Here is a 19,660-nt window from a genome sequence, read left to right as displayed (position 1 = left end):
TCCATGAAATTTTGATTATGTAATGAAGACCTGCAAGACCCTGGACTGGCAGGCAATGATGCTGCCATCATAACCAGTGCACACATGGAGGAAACTGAACATTTAGAAAGTGGGAGAGAGTTTACAGAATTGATGAATCTCACTAATTACTCATCCAGTGCTTTTGTGGCAACATTGGATACAACAGATGATGCATTGCAGCCGCAATAGAGGCCTTTGATCTTCAACAGTCCCATCTGTGTGAAATGAGCTCAATGCATTCTACTCTCTCTTTGAATAGAAGTGCACTGAAAAAATGTTACCTATCCATCAACTTTGAATGCACCCGTACCCTCACAGGCATTAAATTAGCCTTCATAAAGGTGACCCCATGGAAAGCGACAGCCCAGATGGAGTCCCCAGCCAAGCACTCAGATCTTGTACGGACCAGCGGGTGGGAGTGTTCACAAACATCTTCAGCCTCTCCTTACGATGGTCTGAAGTCCCCACCTGCTTCAAGAAGACCACCATCATCCCGGTGCCAAAGAAAAAAGTCATGCAGTGTGCCTCAATGACTACTGCCCTGTTGGCTCTGACATCCATAATTTATGAAGTGCTTCGAAAGGTTGGCCATGGCTCCCATCAACTCAAGCTTCCCAGATTGTCTTGATCACTAACCAGAGCAACAAGTCCATGGTACATGACATCTCCCTGGCCCTACACCCATCCTTGGAACATCTCGTCAACAAGGGGTACCTATATCAGGCTGAGACTTATTGAATACAGCTTCAAAGCCATAATTCCAAACAAACTCATCTCCAGACTCAAGGACCTCGGTCTCTGCTCCCCTCTTTGTGACTGAATTCTCGACTTCCTGAACAAAAAACTGTAGTCAGTAAGGATAGGTGGCAACACCTCCATGATAATCCTCAACACCAGTGTCCCGCATGGCTGCATACTCAGCCCCCTGCCATATTTCCATACAGGCATGACTATGTGGCCAAATTCCGCACCAATCCCATTTACTGGTTTACTGACGACACTGCCAGTTAGGTCAGATCTCAAATAACAACAAGACCGAGTACAGGAAGAATTACGCCATGAAGTAAAGACAACAATCTCTCCTCCAATATCAGAGTCTAGAGTGTGATGCTGGAAAAGCATAGCAGGTCAGGCAGCATCCGAGGAGCAGGAGAATCGACGTTTCGAGCATAAGACATTCATCAGGAATGAGGCTTGTGGGTCAGGGGGCTGAGAGATAAATGGGAAGGAGTGGGGCTGAGGGGAAAGGGAGCTGGGAAAGCAATAGGTGGATGAAGGTGAGGGAGAAGGTGATAGGTCAGAGGGGGCCGTGGTGGACGGGTCTGGAGGGCAGTGCCATGTTTGAGGCTTGGAACTGGGATAATGTGGGGGGAGTGGAGAGGAGAGAGGGGGGTTGCAGGGTCCCAAGGCAGAACATGGGCCGTTCCTCCTCCAGGTGTCGGGTGGTAACGGTTTGCCGGTGGAGGAGGCCCAGGACCTGCATGTCCTTGACAAGAGTGAGAAGGGGAGTTGAAGTGTTCAGCTACAGGGCGGTGGAGTTGGTCGGTGCAGGTGTCCCAGAGATGTTCTCTGAAATTATCTGCAAGAAGGCGTTCTGTCTCCCTGATATAGAGGAGACCACACCAGGTGCAACGGATGCAGTAGATGACATTGGTAGAGGTACAGGTAAATTTCTGGATGTGGAAGGATCCCTTGGGGCCTTGGATAGAGGTGAAGGGAGTGGTGAGGGCACGGGTTTTGCAATTCCTCTGGTGGCAGGGAAAGGTGCCAGGAGTAGGGTGTGTGCTGGTGGGGAGTGTGGATCTGATGAGGGAGACACAGCGGGAATGGCCTTTTCAGAATGCTGATAGAGGTGAGGAAGGAAATATATCTCTGGTGGTGGGGTCCGTTTAGAGGTGACAGAAGTGGCAAAGGATGAAGCGTTGTATGCGGAGGTTGGTGGGGTGGAAGGTGAGGACTGGGGGATTCTATCCTTGTTGCGTTGTGACGGATGGGGTTCAAGGGAGGTGGTGCGTGAAGTGGAGGAGATGCGCTGGAGGGCATCGTCAACCACGTGGGAAGGAAAATTGCGATCGTGCAAGGAGGAGGCCATCTGGCACTTTCTAAGGTAGAATTGGTCATCCTGGGAACAAATGCGACAGAGATGGAGGAATTGGGAATAAGGGATGGTGTTTTGGGAGGAGGTGTCGTCGAGGTAGCTGTGGGAGTTTGTGGGCTTCTAGTATATGTCTGTTTGGTCGGTCATCAGAGACGGCGATGGAGATGCCCAGGGAACGGGAGGGAGGTTTTCAAGATGGTCCACGTGAATTTGAGGTCAGGGTGGAAGGTACCGAGATGGTCCAGGTGAATTTGGAGAATGGGTGGAAACTGACCTCACCATCAGAGATATTTTTCCCTCCCCACCCCTATCAGTGTTCTGAAAAGACCATTCCCTCCGTGACTCCCTCGTCAGGTCCACAGCCCCCACCAGCCCACACCCTTTCTGGCACCTTTCCCTGCCACTGCAGGAATTGCAAAACCTGGACCCACACCACTCCCCTCACCTCCATCCAAGACCCCAAAGGATCTTTCCATATCCATCAGAAATTTACCTGTACCTCTACCAATGTCATCCATTGCATCCGTTGCACCCAGTGTCATCTCCTCTACAGCGGAGAGACAGGATGCCTTCTTGCAAATCATTTCAGAGAACAGCTCTGGGACACCCGCAGCCACCAACCACCGGCCCATGGCTGAACACTTCAACTCCCCCTCCCCATCTGTCAAGGACATGCAGGTCCTGAGCCTCCTCCACTGCCAAACCGTTACCACCCGACACCTGGAGGAAGAACGCCTCATATTCCGCCCTGGGACCCTGCAACCACACGGGATAAATGTGAATTTCAACAGCTTCCTCATTTCCCCTCCCCCACATTATTCCAGTCCCAAACCTCCAAATCTGCACCACAATCCGGATCCCTCCATAACTGCCCCCTCTGACCTATCACCTTCTCCCTCACCTTCATCCACCTATCGCTTTCTCAGCCACCTTTCCCACCAGCCCACCCCCCCCCCCCTCCCATTTATCTCTCAGCCCTGACCCACAAACCTCATCCTGATGAAGGGCATTTGTCCAAAACGTCAATTCTCCTGCTCCTCCGATGCTGCCTGACCTGCTGTACTCTTCCAGCACTACACTCTCGACTCTGAGCTCCAGCATCCGCAGTCCTCACTTTCTCCTCTCCACCAATATCAGCAAAATGAAAGAGGTCATCATTAACGTCAGGAAGCAGAGTAGAGACCCTGCCCCGTCAGCATCAATGATGCTGAGGTAGAGATGGTCGAGAGCATCAAGTTCCAGGGAGTGATGATCACCCACATTGACACTATGGTCAAGAAAACTTAGCAACATCTCTACTTCCTCAGGAAGCGAAGAAAATTCAGCATTCCATAAAGATTGTGCCAATTTTTTATCGAAAAATGCTTTCTGCGGTGTTATGTGGATGCATACAACATGATAATGACCACTTCTTCCCAAGACCAAAAGAAACTGAGAGTTATGAACACAGCCCAGTCCATCGGGTAAACTAGCCTCCATTGACTCCATCTGCTGCCTCAGGAAAGCAACCAACATAATCAGAGACCCATCCCCACCCCAGCTATACTCTCTTTCACTCTCTCTCCAGTCGGGTAGAAGATATAAAAGTTAGAATATATGTATGAACAGATTCAAGAACAGCTTTTTCCCCACTGTTATCAGACTTTTGAATGGACCTCTTTAATGTTAGTATTGATTTCTCTCTGCACCTTCTCAGTAGCTGTAACATTGTATTCTGTACTCTGTTCTGTTATCCTGATACACTTGTATTTTAGATCTATCTGTATGGCAACACTTCTCATTTTACCTCAGTCAATGTGACGGTAGTAAATCAAATCAATCAATCAAATTGAAATGAGATGTATTGGTCCCTTTTTGAGAGGGGGTATTAGTGAAATACGAGCTGCAAAGGTGTGCTGCTGCTTGCAGGATGCCACCAAAGTCAACTGCTGATGCTTTGGAGCAGCCAGAGGCAAAGATGTTCAAGGGAAGCATGACCTCAATCACTTTTTGTGAGGGGCATCACAAGCAGTGGTATAAGGTTCAAGATCCTCCTCAATGACATTGTAAATCTCAATTACCTAAACGCATACAGTCTCCCATGCAACGGTCCCTGACATATTCAGCTGGCTATGGTCATACAATCATGTTGAGGACATGATCTTCATTGCCTTCCTGACCCCTTGCTCCTCTCTTCTGTCCTCCTCAAGCCTAGGATACTGCATGGATTCCTGAGACTTATCCTCCCACTCTCCCACTCTCCCACCTGAATGTCTGACTATTACCTTGGCTATGGTCAGCTGCCCTCATGTTGCTCATTGGAGAACCCTCTGCTTGCCTCATGGTTTCCAGAGAGTAACAAACCTTTGGCCTTACAGCTCTTTTCACATTGATTAACATTGATCTGGCTAAAGAAACACTGACATCACTACTAGGAAACCCAGGACTCCAAACACCAGACAGCACCAACTTCATCAGCAAAGTCGACATCCTCAAGGTAGTGGATCTGTGCCTCATCATCCACTTCACATTCAATAAGAAAACCTACAATCAAGTCAACGGAACATCAATGGGATCACCAATATCAGGGCTCATATTGGAAGCAGTAATGCAGAGACTTGAACAAGCTGCCCTCCCATCTATCCAACCCAAACTTTGGTTCTGCTACCTAGATGGCACCTTTGTGATCACAAAACAGAACAAATTAGAGGAAACACACAGCACCATCAACAAAATCCTGACAGGCATAAAATTCACAAAAGACAAGGAGAACGACAACAGACTCCTATTCCTAGACAAGACAGTTGAATGTACAGTTAACAGAGAGCTTCAAACCAGCGTCTACAGAAAAACACCAAACACAGACCAAATACTTAAATTCAGAAGCAATCATCCCAATTCCCACAAACGGAGCTGCATTTAGACATTAGACATTATTACAATGAGCTACATCACACTGCAGCACCCAAGAACTATAAAAAGCAGAAGAAAACTATCTATATGTTTTCAAGAAAAATGGGTACCCAAAAAACACAATCCACCAATTCCTCAGAAACAAACCCAAACAAGCAGACATAACACAGCCAAAAACTTTAGCCACATTACCTTACATCAAAGACATAGCAAAGATTTACAATGTGATGTAACAAATTTCAGTTACATCACACTGTAAATCTTTGCTATAAATTCTGTGCCTTAGAATTGTGTCCTCCACTATCACCCGATGAAGGAGCAGCGCTCCGAAAGCTAGTGCTTCCAATTAAACCTGTGGACTATAACCTGGTGTTGTGTGATTTTTAACTTTGAACAACTTTCTTCCCTACTTCTACTTGGTCTATTCCTGTTCCTGATTATACAACTCACAAATCCTTGGAAAAATTAGAAACTGAACCCTGACAAGCTGACAAAATGCTTATTTACAAGGTGACTTGGTCAATAAGCCAAATTGAGCTGGTTGCTGGCTTCTGCCTTCCTCCCTCCTGGGCAAAAATCACTAGTGGTCAAAATACTGATGGTAAATTGGCACAACAACGAGGAATGTAAACTGTCTGTCTACCTGCTGCAATACTCAGAACCCTGACTGGGTGAAACTGAATTGTCACTTCTGCAAATACATTTCTGTTTGAGCCTGATTGATTTTCTCAGCATTGAACAATTTTCTTTCTCTTCTGGAGTTCCTGTTTAATCCTATCAAAAGCTACAGACTGTTCCCGACTTCAAAACCATTGCTCGCCTTTTCTCAAAAGATTTCTAACTGGCTGAGTAAGACAGGATAAATTGGCTTGTAAACTTTCCCACATCCTTAAGAATTTTTTTGCACATTATTTATGTTCTTTGGTGCCAAACATTCAGTGTTGCTTCAGTCTTCCTTGGATCCACCGTGATGAGTTTTTTTTTAAATCATGAGACTTTAGAACATAATCCTCATTCTACAGAGTCGATATTTCTCATTTAGTATATTTGCATTCTGTAATGCCTTTATTATATTCCCAACTCTCTGGTCCCAGTCCTCTTCACTCCTCCTTCATGCACAGTCATTCATATGGTAAATATTTCCCTGTTCCCCTTCCATGATTCTAAATATTGCTCTTTGGAAAATCACTGGTGCAGAGCAGATTCCAAACGATAAATGGTTGAAACAGTACAATATAAAAACAGAGTCATAGACAGCAATCTTAAACCTTGACTTAAGAGTATTGTCCAGAAACCACTGTTTGTTGCCAATTTTGTCAAACTGTCATTGATAGATGAAATAGGATAGATTTCACTCCTAATTACAAGACCATGAGATATAGGAGGAAAAAAAAGGCCTGTTGAGTCCATTCAGTGAGATTGCGGCTAACGTGATAATCCTCCACATCACTTCCCCGGTTTATCCCCATTACCACTGATTCCCTAAGTGATTAAAAATTTGTCCATCTCAATCTGTACTTAACAACTCAGCCTTGACAGCCCTTTGTGGTAAAGAATTCCACATTTTCACTATCCAGCAGAAAAGAAATTCCTCATCTCTTTCTTTAAATGTGTGAGTCATTACTGTCAGATTATGCAATCTGGTCCTAAACTCACCCACAAGGGGAAGCAACTCTGCCAGGCCTTCTCAGAATCTTATATATTTGAATAAGGTCTTCTCCGCTCCTTTGTTGAAGTGAGTGTGAGTCACACAACATCATAGTTCTCCATTTGTCTTTGGGACAGTTAGTAGCCCATTTTGGTGTTTTGGCAGGCTTTTAGGACAGTGACATAAAACATAGAGAACATAGAAAAATACAGCATAGAACAGGCCCTTTGGTCCACGATGTTGTGCCGAGGATTAGTCCCAATCTAAAATAAAATAACATAACCTACTCACCCCTCAATTCACTGCTGGTGAACTCACTGCCAAGGTGACAATTCTAAGTTACTCATTTGATCATGTTATAAATGGCTGTATTTGCTGGCACCACCAAATGTTCTCATTGTGCACAACCAGAATTCTAAATATGCATACTTGTGAAAAGCCCTGCCAGGAAAACAAAATGCAGTGACCAAATAAGCACGTTACATATCACTAATCAGAATAGACTGCGCATGTGCAAAATGCGCAATCAGAAATTTTCAGTAGTGTATGCAGACGCATCCATTTTCCATAGCATGCCTGTCGAATAAAAAATGTAACTGTACAAGGCACAAACCCAACAAGAGACACCGTGCAGTCAGGAAGAATTAGATGAAAATGAAGGACAATAGAAAGCAAGAACAACAACATAATACCTGGCAGTCAAGGAGAATAATGAGCAGTGATTTGAACTCTCTGATGTTGTAATAACCTACTAAAAGTTCCCCTGCATTAACACTACTTATTGCCTCCTCAATATTCACTGGATTCTGCAATAAAGAGCAGTCAATTCATTCTGTAAGCTCTCACTTCAGTGATGACTTATTGGCTGCAGCAAAATCAGATCAGATATCACTTTCTTAAATATGAAAATTTAGTGGAATTTGAAATTTATTTACAAACCAACAATTAAAATGTTTAAAAATTAAAATGTTTTGAAACTTAAGAGTCAACCAGTGGTGCTATTCTTCTTCTGAAGAAGGATCAGTGGATCCAAAATCTTACCTTTCTCTGTCCACACATTCTGCCAGACTGCTGAGTTTCTCCAGCAATTTCTGTTTGGTGTGCTATTCTTAACAGAAGGCTGCTTCATTTCATTCCACTACCACTCTGAGTTGTTCTCTAACTGTTTGAAGAGAGTTGTGTAATTCTGCTGTTGTTCATATGGAGACCCTTGAGCTGGTTGTGCTTGAGACTCCTTGAGTGTGCAAATCCAAGAGGCCTCAAGTACAGATTGCAGCACCTTAACGTCTGCCAGGACAGCCTGGCCCAGTTGGCTTTCCTAACATCATAATCAATAGTGGCATGATCGGGGAGTAAATGGCAATGTGCATCATTTCCCTCTGTGTCTCTGCCACTCCAACAGTCTCACCTAAAGAAGGACTGACTGCAGAAGATATGATTCCTTCAAAGCCCTTGACATTTGGTCCTGCAATTTTTCCAAGGTCTATCTAAGTCAAAGGAAGGATCTGAGCTCTGAGTCTCCATGGCTGTCTTTGGAGCTGTCATATTATTGTAAATAATGTAAACGTCTTTTATTTTCTGAACACCCAAATACAGTTTCTCTGGAGGTGGCGAGACCCTAAAAACTGCAAAATTGCTGATGCTGTGGAAATTGAGCTATAATTAGCTTGTTCCATATTTTTATTCAAGGCATTGTAACTCCTTGTCAGGACTTCCAATACTTGATTTAATTAATGCTGACAGGCAAACAGTGATTTTCTCATTGTTGTCACCTTGAAGTTCTATTCTCCATTCCCATTGCAGATCTGAGAGATGGCATCATTCTCTTGTGAGTTATAGGCATGGGTTGTCTCTGTTGGTAATGTCTAGTCCTGTGTCCCATTGCTAAATACATCAGTATTGTAGTCATTGTAACAATTTCAGCCATGTGAACTTGATAGAATACGAGTTCCCTGACTGGGGCTGTTAATCTGGTCCAATCGGGGAGCCCTGGCTGACAGATACAAACAGGAGTATCCGTGATTCTCTTCACTCTGAGACTGGCTCTGAGGGAGATGGATCAGTGTCAAGGACTCTCGATGTGTAAATAAAGGGTGACTTGGTGATGACATATTGGCCTATGTGGAGTTATTTCAAGCATGTTGTGACCCTTCTACCTAACTCTCTAGCTGAACTATGGATCCAATCTCTTTGCTGATGCTCAAGAGTAATGGAGCACATAATGATACTGCCTCAGAAAGATTCCCTAGCTCTCAATTTTCTTAAAGGTAGCTGTGGTTGTTGATAAAGCCCAGAGTAAGGGAAATAATAAAAGTTAAAATGGCCTTGGAAGATGTTTCACTTTGAAGGCCTACATTACAATATGATATACTGCACTCAAGTTGTGAATGTGATTTTTATGCGGGACTGAATTAAGATGTACAAGTAATGTGTAGACGTTCTGTCAAGTGATGTCCTGCACTGAAGTATCAATATGCACAGAGGCTCTGGCCAGCTCAATAATTTCCTTGCTTGTTGTTGCAACTTGCTCCAGATTATGAGACTATTCCAGACTGGTTCTACACATGATTATTGTGCATCGTTTTGTTCTACAGAAAGAGATGGTAAGAAATCGCTTCTGAGAAAGAGAGTGCAGATGTGCGAAGCTTGTGCCAAACGTTCATATACCAAGAGGGAGTTAAAGCAAGATGCCAGCTGGTTGAGAAGGTGTTGAAAGGGAAGCAAGTGTATGGAATGCAAAGTGGGAAAGGAGTGTTGACAGAAGTTTCTGCTACTGTAAAGGCTAGCGAGTGAGAGGAGAATGGTGTTAATGACTTTGTGAAGGAAATAAAGAGGAGATCCATGTATGCTTATAATGGGAAAGAAAGTTTGAGTAAAGTGTTGCTTGGATAGGGAAGGGATTAATGAAGTGTAGGGATTTTTCAGAGTCCTTGTGGAGACATATGATGGACTTCTGCCACATCTTCGGGGGAGTAGGGAGTGGAGGGGTGTGGGGGGATGAAATGCTATTTTCACCCTTGATACTCCAGTAAGATAATTGAAACATCCCCTGCAATGTATCAAGGTCCTGGGGAGTGATGCTGCTAGAGTTGATGTTTTCTAAAATCTCTGTTGATGCCTGGTGACAAACCTGTTTGCTAAATCTTTGGGTATTGACAGGACAAAGAATTCCCTCTTTGCCCTCACCTCTGTACAAGCATTTCCAGAGAAACTCACGAAAATGTTGGCTCAACCTGTTATTCATCTCTAAGACTCTTCCTCCACACACATGGGATTACAAATTCTTTTTAAGAAATACATTCATGCTTTGGGTAGGTCTCTAAAGACTGACAGATAATTGAGTCATGATGTGGAGGTGCTGGTATTGGACTGGGTTGGTCAAGGTCAAAAATCACACAGCACCAGGTTATAGTCCAACAGGTTTTTTTGAAAACACTAGCTTTCGGAGCACTGCAGAATGCTCGTGTTTTCGATCAAACCCGTTGGACTATGACCTGTTGACATGTGATGTTTGGCCTTGAGATAATTGAGCTAAAGAGGTGCCCTGATTCCATTCAAGACAATTAATTCAGTGGGAAACCTATCAGTGAGATTCTGAAGCCCAGGATTTAAATATTCTGGATCTCTTTTTGGCTACAGTGGCTGAATTTTAAATTGAAACCAAAACAAACTTACCAAAAACTGACCCAGAGTTCAAACTGGGATGTATGAAATCTCAGCCAAATGCAGTATCTTGCGAACAGCTGGAGCAGAAAGAAGCAGCCCTCCAAAACCTCACTAAATGATCAAATTTATATGTGAGCCAAATTGGTGTGCATGTTGGCAGGAGTCACAGCAAACTCCAGTCTGTCCTTGCCTGGCTTCCATGCACAAATACTCTCCTGTAAAGGTCAACGAGTATTGGACTAATGCAACATCCCCACTGTCATCCTAATGAGATTAGTAGTCTGTGAATAAATCTCACATCCCTGGTCTGTTTGGCTGGACCCACATTCTACAATCTACAATATTAATGAATTAATCTTTCATTAGGGGTGTTTTTCCAGTAACTAAACATAAATATTAAACAACTTTTTTTTGCTGTAGATCTTCCTTTCTAATACATTAGCACCATTCCTTACTTTTTTCACATTTGAATCGCCTGCTTTTTTTTAGGCTAATGTGCTGAAGTGATTTGACTGAATCATTAAAATACATCTGCACTCAACCCTATGAAAAATAGAGAACACTTATCAATCTTTGCAAGGTTTTCTCTTCAGCATGAGTTTGTTATCTAAGGGAAGGATAAATCTATCTCAGTTTGTCTCCTTATTACAGCCCTGTGACGAGAGCAATGAGTTGTCCAAGTTTCGCTGCAGTCCCAGTTTTCCAGTAAAGGTCCATCCCAGTATCTCAACAAACTTTCTCCAAATTGCTCCAGTGCCTAGGGTTTCAGCTCCCTTCAATCCCTGCTCTTTAAACCTCCTTTTATTTACTGTCAAAAACAGCCTCCTTGCTGTACTGCATCTTGCAAATCAGTATGCTGTTCATTCATTGACCATTAAGCTGCTCTCTGAGACATTCTCACATGTGCCAAAAAAGAAATCCTTTCTCTTGGCATTGGAAAACCTTTTCTTGCACAATTTGGTTCACATTTCAGTGCCCTGATTGGCTAATTGGTGTATTCTGCCTGAATGGCAAATCAGCAATTCCCTGGAAGAGAGCAGCGGAAAGCCCTGAAGGTAACTGATAGGAGAACTGTGTTAATTTATAGTTGGTCATAGGGATGGTTTGACCACCTATCGGTTAACCTGCATCCTCCAGGGAGCTGGGAAGGAATCAAACCTTGGTTAACTACAGATGATTGCTTTGCTTTGTTCAGGGGTGTCTGCCAACCACAAGTCATATTTGATGAGGTATCTGGATGGTGCCCGTCAGGGAACCACCCCAGGCAGCACTGAAGAAGGTGGTGGACTGGTTCAAGTGGACCCGGGCATATTCAGCCAGACTTCCCAGTGAAATATTGGATACTTTTCCCATTTGCAGCTCTGGCACCAAACAAAACTCGCCTACACTTAACATATATCTGCAAATTTTACAACAATATTCACACTGAAAACATCAATTGTTAAAACATGGTGTGAAAATGAAAATAAATGAGGCTTATCAATGTAGGTTGGTTCCAACATTCTGCATTGCAAAGTAAAGTTTCATTGTGATAGAGGATTCCAGTTGGGATCTGGTGACAAGTTAAGTCTTGGTTTAGTTGGATTTACAAGCATTTGTGAATTGTAACTGTTGTCTTTAAAAACTGGATGTCTTCTTCTGGATGCCACCTTTGACTAGACAAATTCTGGGCTATATCAATATCTGATCTCTTACTTGACTGACCCCTGCCCCCTCCAAGACTCCAGCATGTCAATAATCACAGAGCCCCTTTTTTCCAAGGTCTCTCAGTGACCCAGTTTTGTTTTTTTTTGGAAATCCATTCACTCGAACAGTTACCCTCTGCTAGGAAATCCATGTTTCTAAATATTGGCTGAAGACAGAACCAGGGTCAATTGTCATTTGTACTACAGGTGATAAGATTGCCAGCATTTACTGTTTAATCTCACACTTAAACAATGGTCACCAGGATAAGAGCTGCCAGTACCTTCTGGAACTGCAATCAGGACTGAATCACTGCCTTCAGGATAGAAAATAAATTCAAGCAAAGAGAAAAGAATTGCAAATGAAAAAAAAATCGGGCATGGAAAACTCTTTGATTTGTTGGTGTTGAGAACAACTTGCTGTTCTTTTTTGAGATAACAGAAGACAACCTTACCCTAACTCAGTTTAGGATACTTCAGTCCCAGCCTCATTCTTAAAATAAGCTATTAATGCTGCTCTGGCTGCTCTTCTCTCCAAATAAAATTTTTAAACGCTGCTGCTTTAATTTTCAGAAGGAAGTCATGAAATGGAGATCATAAATTGTCTGTATCCATTTTGTATTTTAGGAGATTTTATTCAGATAAATACCTCCCCGGAATAGATGCCTTCCTAAAATAATTGGAATGAATCATCAGAATCAAAGATATTTTCACTGGCGCCTATAGGAATGTACAGATTGAATATTCAAAGATTTATTTTCTATAAGTCTCTACAGAAAAAAATGTTGAAGATTTTACAGGGTTTTTGCTCTGCACTGCAGTATGTAACTTGATCCAGTGGAATATTCCAAGTCCCTAGAGGATGGTTAGTAAGGAACGTTAATCCCTTAACTCAACCATTTTTACTTGCCAAAGGAATAGAGGATAATGGAGTCACTTTTGATGCACAGAGTTCTGCATTCAGATGGAAAGGAGACAAAAAATAAATACAGGAACAGCAGTTGCAGTGTGAAATCTGTTTATGTGGAACAGATGGAAGAGAATAAGGAAATGCAGAAATGTGAGAAACGCTTGGAGCGATCTCCACATGAGGGCTACAGTGAGATACAGAGTCAGAACAAATCCTGGAAAATAAATCTGAGAGCTGACAGTGACAGGGCAGTAAATCAAAACAGGAATGAAAACTGGAGAGCATTTTTCTCTGTGGGAGATATGATTGGAGTGTTTCATTTATTTTGGAATAAAGTCCAGTCCAGCAGATATGCAGCAAGTACAAAGCATTTATCATTCATTATAAATGCAATGTCACCAAGCCACATATTTCATTCATGTGACATATACATAAGTGTATATATGTACATCGATAAATGGTTACATGAGAAATTTCCATACAGGGTGCACACAAGACACATCAGATACCTCACATGTATCCATATATACCAAGCCAGTTACACATTCTATACATATGACACACCAAACATGTACAAATGAACCCAAATACATCCAGTTATATGCACATAAACAAGTGTCCTCCTGCACAAATACTCATGCTTTCATTAACAAAACACGTTCATGCATACAAGTGTATGTATATTCACACTTAAGAAATATACACATATGCACACTTATTTAGATATGTCTCATACATATCAATATACCCCATGTACAATTACATAGATATTACCACCAATACGCATGTACCCAACATATACTCCAGTCTGATTAATAATTCTACCAAAAAATTGTTTTCTTTTGTATTAATGCTGCTCTTGCATTCCCATTATTTAGCCACGTTAGCACCTGGTAAGGAGTTTAGAGAAGGCCTCTGCTAATGCTGTTCTATAATTGATTACTAGGATGTCCAGAAGAATTGTGCTGGACACTTTGATTTCCCTTTTGAATGCCAGCCTTCTTTTCAATCGCTTTCTGCAGTGAAATTGCTGACAGCAAGAGCTGCTAGCATGAACAATCATAGGCACCCATTATTAATAGTCTTACTGTATTACAGCATAAACTGATTAAGTTGCTGAACTCTACTGTCACAAAGTAAAATGAAATCTGCACAACAATATGTTATCAATATCAGGTTCTGTTCATTGCAATGAGAACAATTTGTCGTGAACACATCAACAAGATGCAATGGAATATTGTGAGGGTGATCAAATGTTGAAATGTACCATTACATTAAAATGCTGTCATGATGGACTGGAACACAGGCCAAATTACTGGTCAGGTCCATTCCTGATCTTCAACTGACTAAAGATTAGCACAACAAAACATTAGAGAAGGGTGATGACAAAGCACTCAAGTCAGCAAAGACATGGGCAAGAACAGAGAAGAGTTGTTGACAACAAATATTTTTTTCTTTCTTTCTTGATGGGATATGGGTATTGCTGGCTGAAACAGAATTTGTTGCACATAATTAATTGTCTGTGAGAAGGTTCAGGTACACCGACTGAGCTGTTAGGAGGGGAATTCCAGGACTTTGATCCTGTGGCATCAAGGCATTGGTAATATAGTTCCATGCCAAGATAGCCTTTATTTTGAAGGAGAACTTGCAGGTGATGATATTCCCATGCTTCTGCTACCTTTGTCTTTCTAGATGGTAGAGGTCACAGATTTGAAGGTGCTGTCAAAGGAGTCTTTCTGACTTGTAGTGAATCATGTAAATGATTTGCATTGCTGCTTCTGTGTCAAAGCTGAGTGAATTTCGAAGATGGTAGCTGAGCAACCAATCTTAGAGGTTAATTTTCCTAGATGAGCTCCTTAGTTGTCAGAGTTAAATGTGTCCTAAAATCCACTAATTGCCAAACCCACAGGATCTTCATGATACCTCACTGATCCACTTGCAGGACACTTAGGTAATACAGACTTGCACTGCAGGGTGTACCAGTAACTAGCATTGAAAGGCTACTGCAAGTCATTTCGTGCACAGGGACAGACACCCAGCTCATGGATTGGACCACATTGCATCTCGAGGTTCTTCACTAACTCTCTTAGCATTCATTCATTTTGAGTTCACCACATGCTCACAGCATCCTTGTCTTGCCTTGCCTTATCTTGCCATGCCATACCAATTGGCACAGTCACAAAATTAAGTAGTTAGCCTTGCTCGTCACAAGCCCTTAGTCCAGTGAGCACACATCTTGCTGTATGGCACTTTACTACATCAATTTCACACCCGGATCATATGCCAGCAGCTTATGCAACTACCGTGGGAAGAGGACTTGGGAAGATATTCATGGGCAATGGAAGTTGCAGGCTGGGGGTGAAGTGGAATGGCAATTATGAAGAGGGGGGCAGTGATATTTCAAAAGGGGATACTGTAAAGCATTGGTGGGAATGTGGTGGGAGAGGGAGGTTTACCAATGCTTAGGAAGAGATAGTATATGAAATGGCAAATGGAGTTCAATCTGGATAAATGTGAGGTATTGCATTTTGGTACAACGAACAAAGGCAGGGCTTATACAATTAATGGTAGGGCCTTGGGTAATGTTGTAGAACAGAGAAACCTTGGGCTTCATGTATATAATTCTTTGAAGTTTGTGTCACAGGGTGGTTAAAAAGGTGTTTGGCACACTTGCCGTCATTGCTCAATCCTTTATGCACAGGTGTTGGGAAGTCATGGTGAGGTTGTATAGGGCATTGGTGAGGCCGCTTCTGGAACACTGTATCCAGTTCTGGTCGCATTGTTATAGGAAGGATCTTATCAAGCTGGAGAGATTTCAGAAGAGATTTACCAGGATGTTGCCGGGTATGGAAGGTTTGAGTTATAAAGAAAGGCTGGATAGGCTGGGACTTTTGTCACTGGAGCGAAGGAGGTTGAGAGGCAATCTGATAGAAGTTTATAAAATAATGAGAGGTATAGATAAGGTGAATGGTAGTTGCCTTTTCCCCAGGATGGGGGATTTCAAGACAAGGAGTCGCATTTTATGGTGAGAAGAGAGAGATTTTAAAAAGACATAAGCAGCAAATATTTTACCATAGAGGGTGGTTCACGTGTGGAATGAACTGCCTGAGGAAGTGGTAGATGTGGTTACAATTTCAACAATTAAAAGACATTTGGATAGATACATGAATAGGAAAGGTTTGGTGGAATATGGGCCAGAAGCAGGTAGATGGGACTAGTTTAGTTTGGGATAATGTTTGGTATGGCTGGTTGGACCGCTGGATCTGTGCTGTACCACTCTATGACTCTGTGACACCCAACTTTCATGGTCACTCATACATCAGGGAGGTGAAGTGTGGTGGGCAGGCTGGGCAGGTGCAGGCTCATGTAGACAGATCAAGAGGGGACCTGGGCAGGGGGGATGTATCCTTTCAGATTCATGGGAAATGCTATCTGGAAAGGTTCTGAAAGTTCACTACCTGCTCATCATGTAGAGACGGAAGCTGGAAGCAATTGGCCAAAGGGCATTCATTTTCACTTTGCATTTTGCTGGAATTTAAAAGTAAGCAATGGGAAATAAAATGGCTGCGACCATACCTAGAGTAGGCAGGATAAGTGTCTCGAACTGTGAGGATGGGGGCTGTAGGATCCACTGCTATGAGACCTGTTGGAGGTCAACACTCTAACACACTAGCTCATAGACACGTCCCTGCTGGCCTCCTCATCCCTGGTGATCCTAAGGCATTGATTCCTTGTCAGCTACACACATTTGCGTCACTCTCCCCGCATCACACATGACTGATATCATTCACACCAACACCTCTGCACACAAAGGCCAGGGAAAGGCTCAGGATGTTTGATCACGAGGAGAAAATGTGCCAACTGAACACATTGCTCTACATACTCCTTGTTAACTTTATTTGCACATGCTCTTGCCTGCACAGATATGCATCCAAAGTACCTTCTGTATGAATATGAAGTTAGGCATCATTCTGGCACAGTTTACATTCAGGGCTACACAAAGAATCAAAAAAAAAGTCCAGTGCAAAACCAATCAAATTTATACAAACTTTATATACAGTACACCTGTGACAACAAAGTGCCCTTAGAAGGATTTTTTTTTCTTTTTCTCTTTTGCACTATGTTTCAGTGTTGTCCCTGGTTCTACATCTGGGTTAGAGCGAGCCTGCTTGGTAAAGGAGCCCATTGACCTTCGAGGTTTGGTCAGGTGACACTAGAGGTATTTGCATTCTGATTTGCCAAACATGCTGAGGACTTTCTTGCTGGAGGCTAGTGGACCCTCCTTAACCTCAAATTCCAAAAGTCAGAGTGGAGCAAGCCGGAAGGAGGTGAAGGGTCTCGCCACATCTGGAGTTCTGAGGGGTGACTTCTGAGGGGCATGTGCGCAGTTTGTTCTCCAGCTGAGTGCCTCCTGGCACCACTTTGTCACATTGTGAGGAAGGGGTGCCCTGGAATTCACACCAGGTTCTCCATTCCCCTGTCACCTTGCCTTCATGGCAATGAAGTGCAGGTGTGAGCACAGCTCCAATAGATCCTGAGGGAGTTGGACTCAGCTCACCATGGCAACCATCAACCTGTCACTGAGAAAGATTTGATTTAATTTGATTTGATTTCTTATTGTCACATGTACCTAGATCGAGTGAAAAGTATTGTTTTGCATGCTACCCAGACAAATCATATCTTACATAAGTACATCAGGGTAATAGAACATAATGCAGAATATAGTGTTAGAGCTAAAGTGAGCGTGCAGAGAAAGATCAACTGTAATATATGAGATGTCCATTCATAGGTCTGATAATAGCTGGGAAGAAACTGTTCTTAAATCTGTTTATACATGTTTTCAAACTTTTGTATCTTCTGCCCAACAGAAGAGGATTGATGAGCATATAAACTGGGATGGGACTGATCTTTGATTACGTTGACAGCTTTCCTGAGACAGCAGGAAGTGTAGACAGTCACTGGAAGGAAGGCTGGTTTTCTTGATGGACTGGGCTGTGTTCACAACTCTCTGTAATTTCTCGCAGTCTTGGGCAGTGCAGTTGCCATTCCAAGCTATTGCCCAACCAGAAATCATGGACGAACCTGAAGATGCACTCCCTACTGAAGTCTAGGTCTGGGGCGTTCAGTCGGTGATCCTGACCTATGCAGAAAATCTAGGTACAATCTTCACAAAGCCACCAGGGATGCTAAAAGACAATACCAGACTAAACTAGAGTTCAAAATTAATCACACGAACACAGCCTTGTCTATGGCCAGGCTTACTTGATATAATGGGTTTATATAATTGATGTAACATGATATAATGATGATTGTATACTAAGGGCAACTGGGTTGCCATAGTGTAGCTGGTCTCTTGCAACCTCCAGGGTATGTAGCTCATTGCCTTCCACCTTACTCCTGTTCCTCCCTGTTCATTCTGTCAAAATCCCTGATGGCTGACACCATAAGGTTCCGCGAGTTTTGAGAAGATTAGGTCAATTGAAGTTCTGGATGTAAATTTGCTCACTCAGCTGGAAGGTTCATTTTCAAAAGTTTCCTTTAGGAAACCTCGACACATAAATAGAAAGCGGGCCATAACACCTGTGCTTCACTGGAGGCTCGCTGAAGATGTTACCTAGTATGGTGACAAAACATTTGAAAACAAATCTTCCAGCTCAGCAAGCAAACTTACATCCAAAACAGTAGGGTTTACTCCTACCTGAGGGTGAGTAGTTCCTGATCTCCAGCAGTCCTCTGAGTGACCAGTGAATTTGGGTGTTTCTTCTTCAATCAGTTGAAGAGCTGTCATAGTGAGGTGCTTCCAACATGTGGACACCCCTCCACATGGCTGTTTTCATCTAGAATGAGAAAAAGGGAAGGATTGAGTGAAATGAAAGTGGCTGGTACAGCTATTTGTGCTGGTGGTGTCCTGGCCAAGTTATTGGGCAGTGCAGAGGTCATGCAAGGTTAACAATTTAAGGGACAGGGCAGAGGGAGGTAGTGAGAGTGGCAGAGCATGAGTCTGGGTGGGAGATGAGTGTAGTAGCAGAGTTCGTGAGACAGGTAGCAGAGAGAAGCACTTATCCTGGTGGAACATAGAAGGTCATTGATGTGACTGTGGCACTGCTGCCCATTCCTCCAGACTGTGGAGAGCACACTGACCTGGGTGATTACATCAGATCAAGCTGCCCAGGTCTGGCACGGTGGCTTCCTCTACTAGTCCTCCAAGAGGACTGCCCTCATCTGAGTCACCATATCCAGCAGCACATCTAGATCTTTGTCAAAGAATCATGGAGTCATCTTTTCTTTGTCCAACATCTTCTGATTGAATGTTTGGAACGAAGTAGGGCAGCTAGCACAACAGTCTCTTAACTATGGCACAGGCACCATGGATGCTTCTGTTTTGGTGAATATCCATAGAACAGAGAGTTATGTCAGAAATTTCACATAGTTTGATACATCTAGAATCAGACAAGTAGGGGGGCTAATGAGGCACATTTGGTAAGATACAGCAAGAGATCTTGTTAGGTTGTGTGGTGAAAATCTTTACAAAAGATTGATGAAACTACCACTTAGCCAAAAAAGAGTAATTTCATTGTATCAATATGTCTGGTCCAGTTCTGTTCGATGGCAACTCCCATGATGTTAATTATGGGGACTTCAACAAACACAAATATACTGTGGCAAATTTTCATTTTGGCTCACATTGGAAGGTGGTCATTGGATGGACTGGATCATATGAGTGATAACGTTAGCCAGAGATC

At 42.9% G+C, this 19,660-nt stretch overlaps 1 protein-coding gene and 1 long non-coding RNA gene across 6 annotated transcripts in view; one reads left to right on the top strand and one right to left on the bottom strand.

Annotated features, from left to right (window-relative positions):
• nfia (nuclear factor I/A) overlaps positions 1-19,660 on the top strand; it is a 732,109-nt gene that overhangs the window by 135,752 nt on the left and 576,697 nt on the right. The gene's annotated exons all lie outside the window — the stretch shown is intronic.
• The window catches only part of LOC148149145 (uncharacterized), a 64,372-nt gene that overhangs the window by 43,148 nt on the left and 1,564 nt on the right, over positions 1-19,660 (bottom strand). The window contains exon 2 of the long non-coding RNA XR_015758042.1: positions 18,616-18,754. This is a non-coding gene — a long non-coding RNA (uncharacterized LOC148149145). The remainder of the gene's footprint in view (positions 1-18,615; positions 18,755-19,660) is intronic.

The sequence above is a fragment of the Chiloscyllium plagiosum genome, unplaced genomic scaffold (assembly GCF_037043375.1).
Source record: "Chiloscyllium plagiosum isolate Xiang-an unplaced genomic scaffold, Cpla_swu_hap1 HiC_scaffold_9, whole genome shotgun sequence".
Classification (NCBI taxonomy): domain Eukaryota; kingdom Metazoa; phylum Chordata; class Chondrichthyes; order Orectolobiformes; family Hemiscylliidae; genus Chiloscyllium; species Chiloscyllium plagiosum.
The sequence above is the reverse complement of the archived record's forward strand: the minus strand, read 5'-3'. Positions and strand labels throughout refer to the sequence as shown.